The following is a 12,500-nucleotide window of genomic DNA, read 5'->3' as shown; positions in this document are numbered from 1 at the left end:
AGCTCAGTTTCCACCTCATTTTGTGGGCAGTGAGCACATAGCCTGTCTTCTCTTGAGAGCCATGTCTGCCTACGGCGGCCTTTCTCAATGGCAAGGCTATGCTCACTGAGTCTGTACATAGTCAAAGCTTTCCTTAATTTTGGGTCAGTCACAGTGGTCAGGTATTCTGCCACTGTGTACTCTCTGTTTAGGGCCAAATAGCATTCTAGTTTGCTCTGTTTTTCTCTTAATTCTTTCCAATGTGTCAAGTAATTATCTTTTTGTTTTCTCATGATTTGGTTGGGTCTAATTGTGCTGCTGTCCTGGGGCTCTGTAGGGTGTGCTTGTGTTTGTGAACAGAGCCCCAGGACCAGCTTGCTTAGGGGACTCTTCTCCAGGTTCATCTCTCTGTAGGTGATGGCTTTGTTGTGGAAGGTTTGGGAATCGCTTCCTTTTAGGTGGTTATAGAATTTAACGGCTCTTTTCTGGATTTGATAATTAGTGGGTATCGGCCTAATTCTGCTCTGCATGCATTATTTGGTGTTTTACATTGTAAACAGAGGATATTTTTGCAGAATTCTGCGTGCAGAGTCTCAATTTGGTGTTTGTCCCATTTTGTGAAGTCTTGGTTGGTGAGCGGACCCCAGACCTCACAACCATAAAGGGCAATGGGCTCTATGACTGATTCAAGTATTTTTAGCCAAATCCTAATTGGTATGTTGAGATTTATGTTCCTTTTGATGGCATAGAAGGCCCTTCTTGCCTTGTCTCTCAGATCGTTCACAGCTTTGTGGAAGTTACCCGTGGCGTTGATGTTTAGGCCAAGGTATGTATAGTTTTTTGTGTGCTCTAGGGCAACAGTGTCTAGATGGAATTTGTATTTGTGGTCCTGGTGACTGGACCTTTTTTGGAACACCATTATTTTGGTCTTACTGAGATTTACTGTCAGGGCCCAGGTCTGACAGAATCTGTGCATAAGCTCTAGGTGCTGCTGTAGGCCCTCCTTGGTTGGTGACAGAAGCACCAGATCATCAGCAAACAGCAGACATTTGACTTCGGATTCTAGTAGGGTGAGGCCGGGTGCTGCAGACTTTTCTAGTGCCCGCGCCAATTCGTTGATATATATGTTGTAGAGGGTGGGGCCTAAGCTGCGTCCCTGTCTAACCCCACGACCCTGTGTGAAGAAACGTGTGTGTTTTTTGCCAATTTTAACCGCACACTTGTTGTTTGTGTACATGGATTTTATAATGTCGTATGTTTTACCCCCAACACCACTTTCCATCAGTTTGTATAGCAGACCCTCATGCCAATTTGAGTCGAAGGCTTTTTTGAAATCAACAAAGCATGAGAAGACTTTGCCTTTGTTTTGGTTTGTTTGGTTGTCAATTAGGGTATGCAGGGTGAATACATGGTCTGTTGTACGGTAACTTGGTAAAAAGTCAATTTTACATTTGCTCAGTACATTGTTTTCATTGAGGAAATGTACGAGTCTGCTGTTAATGATAATGCAGAGGATTTTCACAAGGTTAATGTTGACACATATTCCACGGTAGTTATTGGGGTCAAATTTGTCTCCACTTTTGTGGATTGGGGTGATCAGTCCTTGGTTCCAAATATTGGGGAAGATGCCAGAGCTAAGGATGATGTTAAAGAGTTTTAGTATAGCCAATTGGAATTTGTTGTCTGTATATTTGATCATTTCATTGAGGATACCATCAACACCACAGGCCTTTTTGGGTTGGAGGGTTTTTATTTTGTCCTGTAACTCATTCAATGTAATTGGAGAATCCAGTGGGTTCTGTCTCTCTCTGTCTCTCTCTCTCCCTCTCCCTCTCTCTCTCCCTCTCGCTCTCCCTCTCTGTCTCTCCCTCTCCCTCTCCCTCTCCCTCTCCGTCTCTCCCTCTCCCTCTCCCTCTCCCTCTCCCTCTGTCTCTCTGTCTCTCTGTCTCCCTCTCCCTCTCCCTCTCCCTCTCTGTCTCTCTGTCTCTATGTCTCTCTGTCTCCCTCTCCCTCTCCCTCTCCCTCCCTCTCTCTCTCTCTCTCTCTCCCTCTGTCTCTCTCTGTCTCTCTTTCTCTTTCTCCCTCTCCCTCTCCCTCTCCCTGTCTGTCTCTCTGTCTCTCCCTCTCCCTCTCCCTCTCTCTCTCTCTGTCTCTCTGTCTCTCCCTCTCTCTCTCTCTCTCTGTCTCTCTCTGTCTCTCTGTCTCTCTGTCTCTCTCTCTCTCTCTCTCTCTCTGTTTTCTCCCCCTTTCTCTGGCCTTGTCCCACCGGCGGTGCTGAAAGAACAGCACATTGAAAGGGGAGCGTTGTAGTTAATGTTGGTGTCTTTTTTTGCAAATCAACACGGCAGCAGATGAAAGAATTAAATCATTATTCTGCATCATCTTAACCATATGTCGAGTTGCTGTCTGTTTGTTGTGTTGTTTGTTGAGTTGTTTGTTGTGTTGTTCGGGTGGCAACGTGGCGAGATAAAAGGTCTTTGTTTCTAGTAAGTTGATATGATGACATGATTGGCTTGGTATGGTCGTCATGATGGCAATGACCCAACCCCAAAACTGATTGGATAACTACAGCGCATCATTTCCACACACACACACACACACCGAGTTACAGGCAGTGGATTGTGTCCAGTTGTTACATGGTTTATATCAGCCGATATTCTGTTTTATTTCTGTTCTGGACGTCTATTTGATTTCCTCCTGTTTTATTGATTCAAGTGGAGCCAGACAATGCCAGGACAGTATCACAATCCAATTTGGAATTGATTTGACCTTTACTTGACCTTTACTTTAACGTTACCGTAACACAAACGTCTAGACAATCTGCCTGCCAAATATCACGCCAACGTGGCGTTGGAATACAGAATGGAACATGGGTCGTGCCGTGCGTAGGTTATCAGGTGGCTTGGACGGGCCTCAGTGTGTGTGGTGCCGTGCGTAGGATATCAGGTGGCTTGGACGGGCCTCAGTGTGTGTGGTGCCGTGCGTAGGATATCAGGTGGCTTGGACGGGCCTCAGTGTGTGTGGTGCCGTGCGTAGGATATCAGGTGGCTTGGACGGGCCTCAGTGTGTGTGGTGCCGTGCGTAGGTTATCAGGTGGCTTGGACGGGCCTCTGTGTGTGTGGTGCCGTGTGTAGGATATCAGGTGGCTTGGACGGGCCTCAGTGTGTGTGGTGCCGTGCGTAGGATATCAGGTGGCTTGGACGGGCCTCAGTGTGTGTGGTGCCGTGCGTAGGTTATCAGGTGGCTTGGACGGGCCTCTGTGTGTGTGGTGCCGTGTGTAGGATATCAGGTGGCTTGGACGGGCCTCAGTGTGTGTGGTGCCGTGCGTAGGTTATCAGATGGCTTGGACGGGCCTCAGTGTGTGTGGTGCCGTGCTTGGATATCAGGTGGCTTGGACGGGCCTCAGTGTGTGTGGTGCCGTGCGTAGGTTATCAGGTGGCTTGGACGGGCCTCAGTGTGTGTGGTGCCGTGCGTAGGATATCAGATGGCTTGGACGGGCCTCAGTGTGTGTGGTGCCGTGCGTAGGATATCAGATGGCTTGGACTGGCCTCAGTGTGTGTGGTGCCGTGCGTAGGTTATCAGATGGCTTGGACGGGCCTCAGTGTGTGTGGTGCCGTGCGTAGATTATCAGATGGCTTGGACGGGCCTCAGTGTGTGTGGTGCCGTGCGTAGGTTATCAGATGGCTTGGACGGGCCTCAGTGTGTGTGGTGCCGTTCCTCAGTCCTATTTTAGATGGTAACAGCTTAGTTCTCAATAGGAGGGCCTCAACACCCTTATTTTTTGAAAGGAGAGGCACTAGTTTTTCACAAACTCTTGTCGTAGCAGGTGTTTGTGTGTCTCTCTCTGTGTATTTATTTGTGTGTGTTTGTGTGTGAGTTTGTGTTTATGTGTGTGTGTGTGTGTGTGTGTGTGTGTGTGTGTGTGTGTGTGTGTGTGTGTGTGTGAGGCAGAAAAGGTGGTAATGTTTGTAGTGAAAGAGAATACCACAGGGAGTTTTAAAGGATGTTATATTTAGAGAGAGTGAAAGAGAGAGAGAGAGGTGTATCTTTATTTAAACATTTGCACATCATTGCAACACTGTATATATACATATTATGACATTTGAAATGTCTTTATTCTTTTGGAACTTGTATAAGTGTGATGTTGACTGTACATTTTCATTTATACTGTACATTTTTATTGTTTAGTATCTACTTCACTTGCTTTGGCAATGTAAACATGTTTCCCATGCCAATAAAGCCCTTGAATTGAAAGAGAGAGAGCGTGAGAGAGGAGAGCGCCAGAGAGAGAGTGCCAGAGAGAGGAGAGTGCCAGAGAGAGAGTGCCAGAGAGAGGAGAGTGCCAGAGAGAGCGCGAGAGAGGAGAGAGCCAGAGAGAGGAGAGCGCCAGAGAGGAGAGCGCCAGAAAGAGAGCGCGAGAGAGGAGAGCGCCAGAGAGTGCCAGAGAGAGGAGAGCGCCAGAGAGAGAGCGCGAGAGAGGAGAGCGCCAGAGAGAGCGCGAGAGAGGAGAGCGCCAGAGAGAGCGCGAGAGAGGAGAGCGCCAGAGAGAGCGCGAGAGAGGAGAGCGCCAGAGAGAGAGAGCGAGAGAGGAGAGCACCAGAGAGAGAGCGCGAGAGAGGAGAGCGCGAGAGAGGAGAGCGCCAGAGAGAGAGAGTGAGAGAGGAGAGCGCCAGAGAGAGAGAGTGAGAGAGGAGAGCGCCAGAGAGAGAGAGAGCGAGAGAGGAGAGCACCAGAGAGAGAGTGCGAGAGAGGAGAGCGCGAGAGAGGAGAGCGCCAGAGAGAGAGCGCAAAGAGAGGAGAGCGCCAGAGAGAGCACGAGAGAGGAGAGCGCCAGAGAGGAGAGCGCCAGAGAGAGAGCGCAAAGAGAGGAGAGCGCCAGAGAGAGAGCGCCAGAGAGGAGAGCGCCAGAGAGAGAGCGCAAAGAGAGGAGAGCGCCAGAGAGGAGAGCGCCAGAGAGAGAGCGCAAGAGAGTAGAGCGCCAGAGAGAGCACGAGAGAGGAGAGCGCCAGAGAGAGAGTTGTAGGAAGTTGTAGGAACATGTTGCTTCCAGACGACTGTAGAGATGTAAGGGGTCTCTGATACCTGGTTGGTTGTGTGTGATATTAGTGCTTCTTCCTTCCTCTCAGGTGGGATGTGTTTATATCAAGTATTTTCAGAGCGTGGGTGTTTGTGGGTCTATGTGGGGGTATGTGTCCTGCTGTGTGTGTTTGTGCATGCTCATGCATGTGTGTGTGTATGTGTGTCTGTGTGTGTGTGTGTGTGTCCATAAGCTGGTCTCATCTTTCATTCTGTCTCTTGAACACGCTAGCTCTCTGTAACACTCCACTGATCACTAATTCATTTCCGGAGGAACCTTTGCATAGCAATTATCAAACCAAGGTTAGGCCTGTAGCACCTCCACTTATAACGCTGCAGTCAAGCTGCCATCCTGGGGACACAACACCTTCTACACACCTATGGATGTATAAGCAACGGTCGCCATTTTGGATCAGAAAACACTACAGTGCCATCACTTAATGTGGTAAAACATTGTATTCACCTGACCGTGCAACCCCTAACTCAACCTACCCATTTCAAAACAATGACGTTGACTCTTTTAAAATTCAAGTGGCACTATTAGTTGGAATAGCTTCCATAGACTTTACTAATATCTGGTTTTATAACTTACTTATACTTATTGTGACTTTGAGTTGGATTACCACCGTACATCAACTGATGACCCCCAACCTCACTCCAACACAAACCTATTTTAAAGTCATGGTTTGAATTAGGTGAATGTTTTTCTCATTAGTTGGGACGTTGTCACCCTAATCAGAGCTGACGGGGTAGATCATGAGGAAAACAAGACGGGGCCGTTGAGATGGACAGAATGAAGGATAAAAGAGAGAGGGAGGTAGAGAGAATGAAGGATAAAAGAGAGAGGGAGGTAGAGAGAATGAAGGATAAAAGAGAGAGGGAGGTATAGAGAGAATGAAGGATAAAGGAGAGAGGGAGGTAGAGAGAATGAAGGATAAAGGAGAGAGGGAGGTAGAGAGAATGAAGGATAAAAGAGAGAGGGAGGTAGAGAGAATGAAGGATAAAAGAGAGAGGGAGGTATAGAGAGAATGAAGGATAAAAGAGAGAGGGAGGTAGAGAGAATGAAGGATAAAGGAGAGAGGGAGGTAGAGAGAATGAAGGATAAAAGAGAGAGGGAGGTAGAGAGAATGAAGGATAAAGGAGAGAGGGAGGTAGAGAGAATGAAGGATAAAAGAGAGAGGGAGGTAGAGAGAATGAAGGATAAAAGAGAGAGGGAGGTAGAGAGAATGAAGGATAAAGGAGAGCGGGAGGTAGAGAGAATGAAGGATAAAAGAGAGAGGGAGGTAGAGAGAATGAAGGATAAAAGAGAGAGGGAGGTATAGAGAGAATGAAGGATAAAATAGAGAGATGGAGGTAGAGAGAATGAAGGATAAAAGAGAGAGGGAGGTAGAGAGAATGAAGGATAAAAGAGAGAGGGAGGTAGAGAGAATGAAGGATAAAATAGAGAGATGGAGAGAGATTAAATATTAATCGGAGACGGAGGAGAAAGAGAGGAGAGGACCTGAGAGACGAGATATGAGGTATCTGGTCCCTATTCCCTATATAGTGCACTACTTTTGACCGGAGGCCATACGGTTACCCATTTGGCTCTGGTCAAAAGTAGTGTACTATATAGGGAATAAGGGAGGTGTTTGTGATGCGCGCCGGGGCTTTTTTTAAACAATCATTATCTTGACGTCTGTGTTGTGGTGAACAACAGGCGTGACAAATGACTGAATTAAATATCCACAGCGACTGCATTAGATTGGTGATTACGAATTAGTGACGCCTGCCGAGTTGACTTAAGTGTGCGTATGTGTGTGTGTGTGTGTATGTGTGTGTCGAGTCAGATTGTGTGCGTATGTGTGTGTGTGTGTATGTGTGTGTCGAGTCAGATTGTGTGTGTGTGTGTGTGTGTGTGTGTGTGTGTGTGTGTGTGTGTGTGTGTGTGTGTGTGTCTGTTGTTGTTAGTCTCGTCTGAGGTGAGCTGTAAGTACAATAAACACAGTCTGTTTTAAAACTGTGGCAGCTATATGACCAGATGATCCTGTTACAGGAAGAGTTGTTCTCTAGACTTCTGGAGCACACCGTTACGTTTGGAGATGTGTGTTATTGAATGATCTGGTCGTAACACTAACGCCAGCAGAAAGATTATTCACAAATGGCTAATCAATGATCAGTTATTACTAGAGCTCATTATTATTATCAATGATCAGTTATTACTAGAGCTCATTATTATTATCAATGATCAGTTATTACTAGAGCTCAATATTATTATCAATGATCAGTTATTACTAGAGCTCATTATTATTATTAATGATCAGTTATTACTAGAGCTCATTATTATTATCAATGATCAGTTATTACTAGAGCTCATTATTATTATCAATGATCAGTTATTACTAGAGCTCATTATTATTATCAATGATCAGTTATTACTAGAGCTCATTATTATTGTCAATGATCAGTTATTACTAGAGCTCATTATTATTATCAATGATCAGTTATTACTAGAGCTCATTATTATTATCAATGATCAGTTATTACTAGAGCTAATTATTATTATCAATGATCAGTTATTACTAGAGCTCATTATTATTATCAATGATCAGTTATTACTAGAGCTCATTATTATTATCAATGATCAGTTATTACTAGAGCTCATTATTATTATCAATGATCAGTTATTACTAGAGCTCATTATTATTATCAATGATCAGTTATTACTAGAGCTCATTATTATTATCAATGATCAGTTATTACTAGAGCTCATTATTATTATCAATGATCAGTTATTACTAGAGCTCATTATTATTATCAATGATCAGAGCTAATTATTATTTATTTTTTTAAGCAAATCGTTGCCAACTCTGATCCAGAGGTGAAGTACCATGGTCTCCCTCCCTCCCTCCCTCCCTCCCTCCCTCCCTCCCTCCCTCCCTCCCTCCCTCCCTCCCTCCCTCCCTCCCTCCCTCCCTCCCTCGACTGAGACACTACAGCCGGGTCAGCTATTACTTCAAAGACCTCTGAAGGAGGGAAGAGAAGGAGGCGGATGGGAGAAGAGATGTATTTTTAAAGTACTCATTATAACAGGGTCTGGATGGCTGCATCTGAAATAGCTCCCTATTCCCTACATAGTGCACTACAGGACCCTATGGGCCCTGGTCTAAAGTAGTGCACTACTCAAGGAACGGTGTGTCATTTGGGATGTAGTGAAGGTATTTTGCCGTCAGCCACGACCGAAACGAGCCAATAACACATCTTCACCTCTCTCCAGTACCCTGTGAGAGGAACTAGTCTACTGACTCGCTAGCAACGTACATAGCAACAACAACCACCGCTGGGTACAAGCCGAAAGTGAACAGCGTCAGCAACGGTCATTTTAACCATGATGATATAACGTGTGACTGCTGTAAATGATAATGTGACATCACCAACACATGGCATGTTTTATCTGCTCCATAGCTTTATGGTTGCCATACGTTGCCTGCTATGGGGTTACACATGATCTATCTGCTCCATAGATTTATGGTTGCCATACGTTGCTAGCTATGGGGTCACGTGTTCTATCTGCTCCATAGATTTATGGTTACCATACATTGCTAGCTATGGGGTCACGTGTTCTATCTGCCCCATAGATTTATGGTTGCCATACGTTGCCTGCTATGGGGTCACGTGATCTATCTGCTCCATAGATTTATGGTTGCCATACGTTGTTTGCTATGGGGTCACGTGTTCTATCTGCTCCATAGCTTTATGGTTGCCATACATTGCTGGCTATGGGGTCACGTGTTCTATCTGCTCCATAGCTTTATGGTTGCCATACATTGCTGGCTATGGGGTCACGTGTTCTACCTGCTCCATAGCTTTATTGTTGCCATACGTTGCTAGCTATGGGGTCACGTGTTCTATCTGCTCCATAGATTTATGGTTGCCATACATTGCTAGCTATGGGGTCACGTGTTCTATCTGCCCCATAGATTTATGGTTGCCATACGTTGCCTGCTATGGGGTCACGTGATCTATCTGCTCCATAGATTTATGGTTGCCATACGTTGTTTGCTATGGGGTCACGTGTTCTATCTGCTCCATAGCTTTATGGTTGCCATACATTGCTGGCTATGGGGTCACGTGTTCTATCTGCTCCATAGCTTTATGGTTGCCATACATTGCTGGCTATGGGGTCACGTGTTCTACCTGCTCCATAGATTTATGGTTGCCATACGTTGGTAGCTATGGGGTCACGTGTTTTATCTGCTCCATAGCTTTATATTTGCCATACTTTGCTAGCTATGGGGTCACACGTGTTCTACCTGCTCCATAGCTTTATTGTTGCCATACGTTGCTAGCTATGGGGTCACGTGTTCTATCTGCTCCATATCTTTATGGTTGCCATATGTTGCTTGCTATGGGGTCACACATGTTTTATCTGCTCTATAGGTTTATGGTTGCCATACGTTGCTAGATATGGGGTCACGTGTTCTATCTGCTTCATAGCTTTATGGTTGCCATACGTTGCCTGCTATGGGGTCACGTGATCTATCTGCTCCATAGATTTATGGTTGCCATACGTTGCCTGCTATGGGGTCACGTGTTCTATCTGCTCCATAGATTTATGGTTGCCATACGTTGCCTGCTATGGGGTCACGTGTTCTATCTGCTCCATAGATTTATGGTTGCCATACGTTGTTTGCTATGGGGTCACGTGTTCTATCTGCCCCATAGATTTATGGTTGCCATACGTTGCCTGCTATGGGGTCACGTGATCTATCTGCTCCATAGATTTATGGTTGCCATACGTTGTTTGCTATGGGGTCACGTGTTCTATCTGCTCCATAGCTTTATGGTTGCCATACATTGCTGGCTATGGGGTCACGTGTTCTATCTGCTCCATAGCTTTATGGTTGCCATACATTGCTGGCTATGGGGTCACGTGTTCTACCTGCTCCATAGCTTTATTGTTGCCATACGTTGCTAGCTATGGGGTCACGTGTTCTATCTGCTCCATAGATTTATGGTTGCCATACATTGCTAGCTATGGGGTCACGTGTTCTATCTGCTCCATAGATTTATGGTTGCCATACGTTGCCTGCTATGGGGTCACGTGATCTATCTGCTCCATAGATTTATGTTTGCCATACGTTGTTTGCTATGGGGTCACGTGTTCTATCTGCTCCATAGCTTTATGGTTGCCATACATTGCTGGCTATGGGGTCACGTGTTCTATCTGCTCCATAGCTTTATGGTTGCCATACATTGCTGGCTATGGGGTCACGTGTTCTACCTGCTCCATATATTTATGGTTGCCATACGTTGCTAGCTATGGGGTCACGTGTTTTATCTGCTCCATAGCTTTATATTTGCCATACATTGCTAGCTATGGGGTCACACGTGTTCTACCTGCTCCATAGCTTTATTGTTGCCATACGTTGCTAGCTATGGGGTCACGTGTTCTATCTGCTCCATAGATTTATGGTTACCATACATTGCTAGCTATGGGGTCACGTGTTCTATCTGCCCCATAGATTTATGGTTGCCATACGTTGCCTGCTATGGGGTCACACGTGTTGTATCTGCTCCATACATTTATTGTTGCCATATGTCTTTAGCTATGGGGTCACACATTGTCTATCCGCTCCATAGCTTTAGGGTTGCCATACGTTGCTGGCTATGGGGTCACACGTGTTGCATCTTCTCCATACATTTATAGTTGCCATATGTCTTTAGCAATGGGGTCACACATTGTCTATCCGCTCCATAGCTTTAGGGTTGCCATACGTTGCTGGCTATGGGGTCACACGTGTTGTATCTGCTCCATACATTTATAGTTGCCATATGTCTTTAGCAATGGGGTCACACATTGTCTATCCGCTCCATAGCTTTAGGGTTGCCATACGTTGCTGGCTATGGGGTCACACGTGTTGTATCTGCTCCATACATTTATAGTTGCCATATGTCTTTAGCAATGGGGTCACACATTGTCTATCCGCTCCATAGCTTTAGGGTTGCCATACGTTGCTGGCTATGGGGTCACACGTGTTGTATCTGCTCCATACATTTATAGTTGCCATATGTCTTTAGCTATGGGGTCACACATTGTCTATCCGCTCCATAGCTTTAGGGTTGCCATAAGTTGCTAGTTAAGGGGTCACACGTTGTCTATCTACTACATAGCTTTATGACATACACTACTGTTCAAAAGTTTGGGGTCACTTAGAAAGGTCCTTGTTTTTGAAAGATTTTTATCAAATTGATCAGAAATACAGTGTAGACATTGCTAATGTTGTTAATGTCTATTGTAGCTGGAAACATCTGATTTTAAGTGGAATATCTACATATCTACACTTTTGCAAGTATGTTAGCAGAGCTGAAAAGTGTCATGCTGATTTAAAGAAGCAGTAGAACTGGCCTTTGGTACCTTTAGTAAGTTTAGTATAAGTGGCATATAAGTGGCATTGTTTAAAGTGGCTAGTCATACATGTATTACATGAAGATGGCAAGATGCAGTAGATGGTATCGAGTACAGTATATACATATGAGATGAGTAATATAGGGTATGTAAACATATATAAGTGGCATTGTTTAAAGTGGCTAGTCATACATGTATTACATAAAGATGGCAAGATGCAGTAGATGGTATCGAGTACAGTATGTACATATGAGATGAATAATGTAGGGTATGTAAACATTATATTAAATGGCATTGTTTAAAGTGGCTGGAGTAAAGTCATTATGTTGGGAGCAGCCACTCAATGTTAGTGGTGGCTGTTTAACAGTCTGATGGCCTTGAGATAGAAGCTGTTTTTCAGTCTTTCGATACCTGCTTTGATGCACCTGTACTGACCTCGCCTTCTGGATGATAGCGGGGTGAACAGGCAGTGGCTAGGGTGGTTGTTGTCCTTGATGATCTTTATGGCCTTCCTGTGACATCGGGTGGTGTAGGTGTCCTGGAGGGCAGGTAGTTTTCCCCCGGTGATGCGTTGTGCAGACCTCACTACCCTCTGGAGAGCCTTACAGTTGTGGGCGGAGCAGTTGCCGTACCAGACGGTGATACAGCCCGTCAGGATGCTCTCGATTGTGCATCTGTAAAAGTTTATGAGTGTTTTTGGTGACAAGACAAATTTCTTCAGCCTCCTGAGGTTGAAGAGGCGCTGCTGTGCCTTCTTCACAATGCTGTCTGTGTGGGTGGACCAATTCAGTTTGTCCGTGATGTGTACGCCGAGGAACTTAAAACTTTCTACCCTCTCCACTACTGTCCCTTCGATGTGGATAGGGGGGTGCTCCCTCTGCTGTTTCCTGAAGTCCACGATCATCTCCTTTGTTTTGTTGACGTTGAGTGTAAAGTCATTTTCCTGGCGCTCACCTCCTCCCTGTAGGCCGTCTCGTTGTTGTTGGTATTCAAGCCTACCACTGTAGTGTCGTCTGCAAACTTGATGATTGAGTTGGAGGCGTGCATGGCCATGCAG

The 12,500-nt window shown here is 45.4% G+C and overlaps 1 protein-coding gene across 7 annotated transcripts in view; it reads left to right on the top strand.

The window, feature by feature from the left end:
* LOC110514880 (protocadherin-10-like) overlaps nt 1–12,500 on the top strand; it is a 36,638-nt gene that overhangs the window by 11,169 nt on the left and 12,969 nt on the right. The window lies entirely within an intron of this gene.

The sequence above is a fragment of the Oncorhynchus mykiss genome, chromosome 19 (genome assembly GCF_013265735.2).
Source record: "Oncorhynchus mykiss isolate Arlee chromosome 19, USDA_OmykA_1.1, whole genome shotgun sequence".
NCBI classification, from domain to species: Eukaryota; Metazoa; Chordata; class Actinopteri; order Salmoniformes; family Salmonidae; genus Oncorhynchus; species Oncorhynchus mykiss.
Note: the sequence above shows the minus strand (reverse complement) of the source record. Positions and strands in the feature narration are given on the sequence as shown.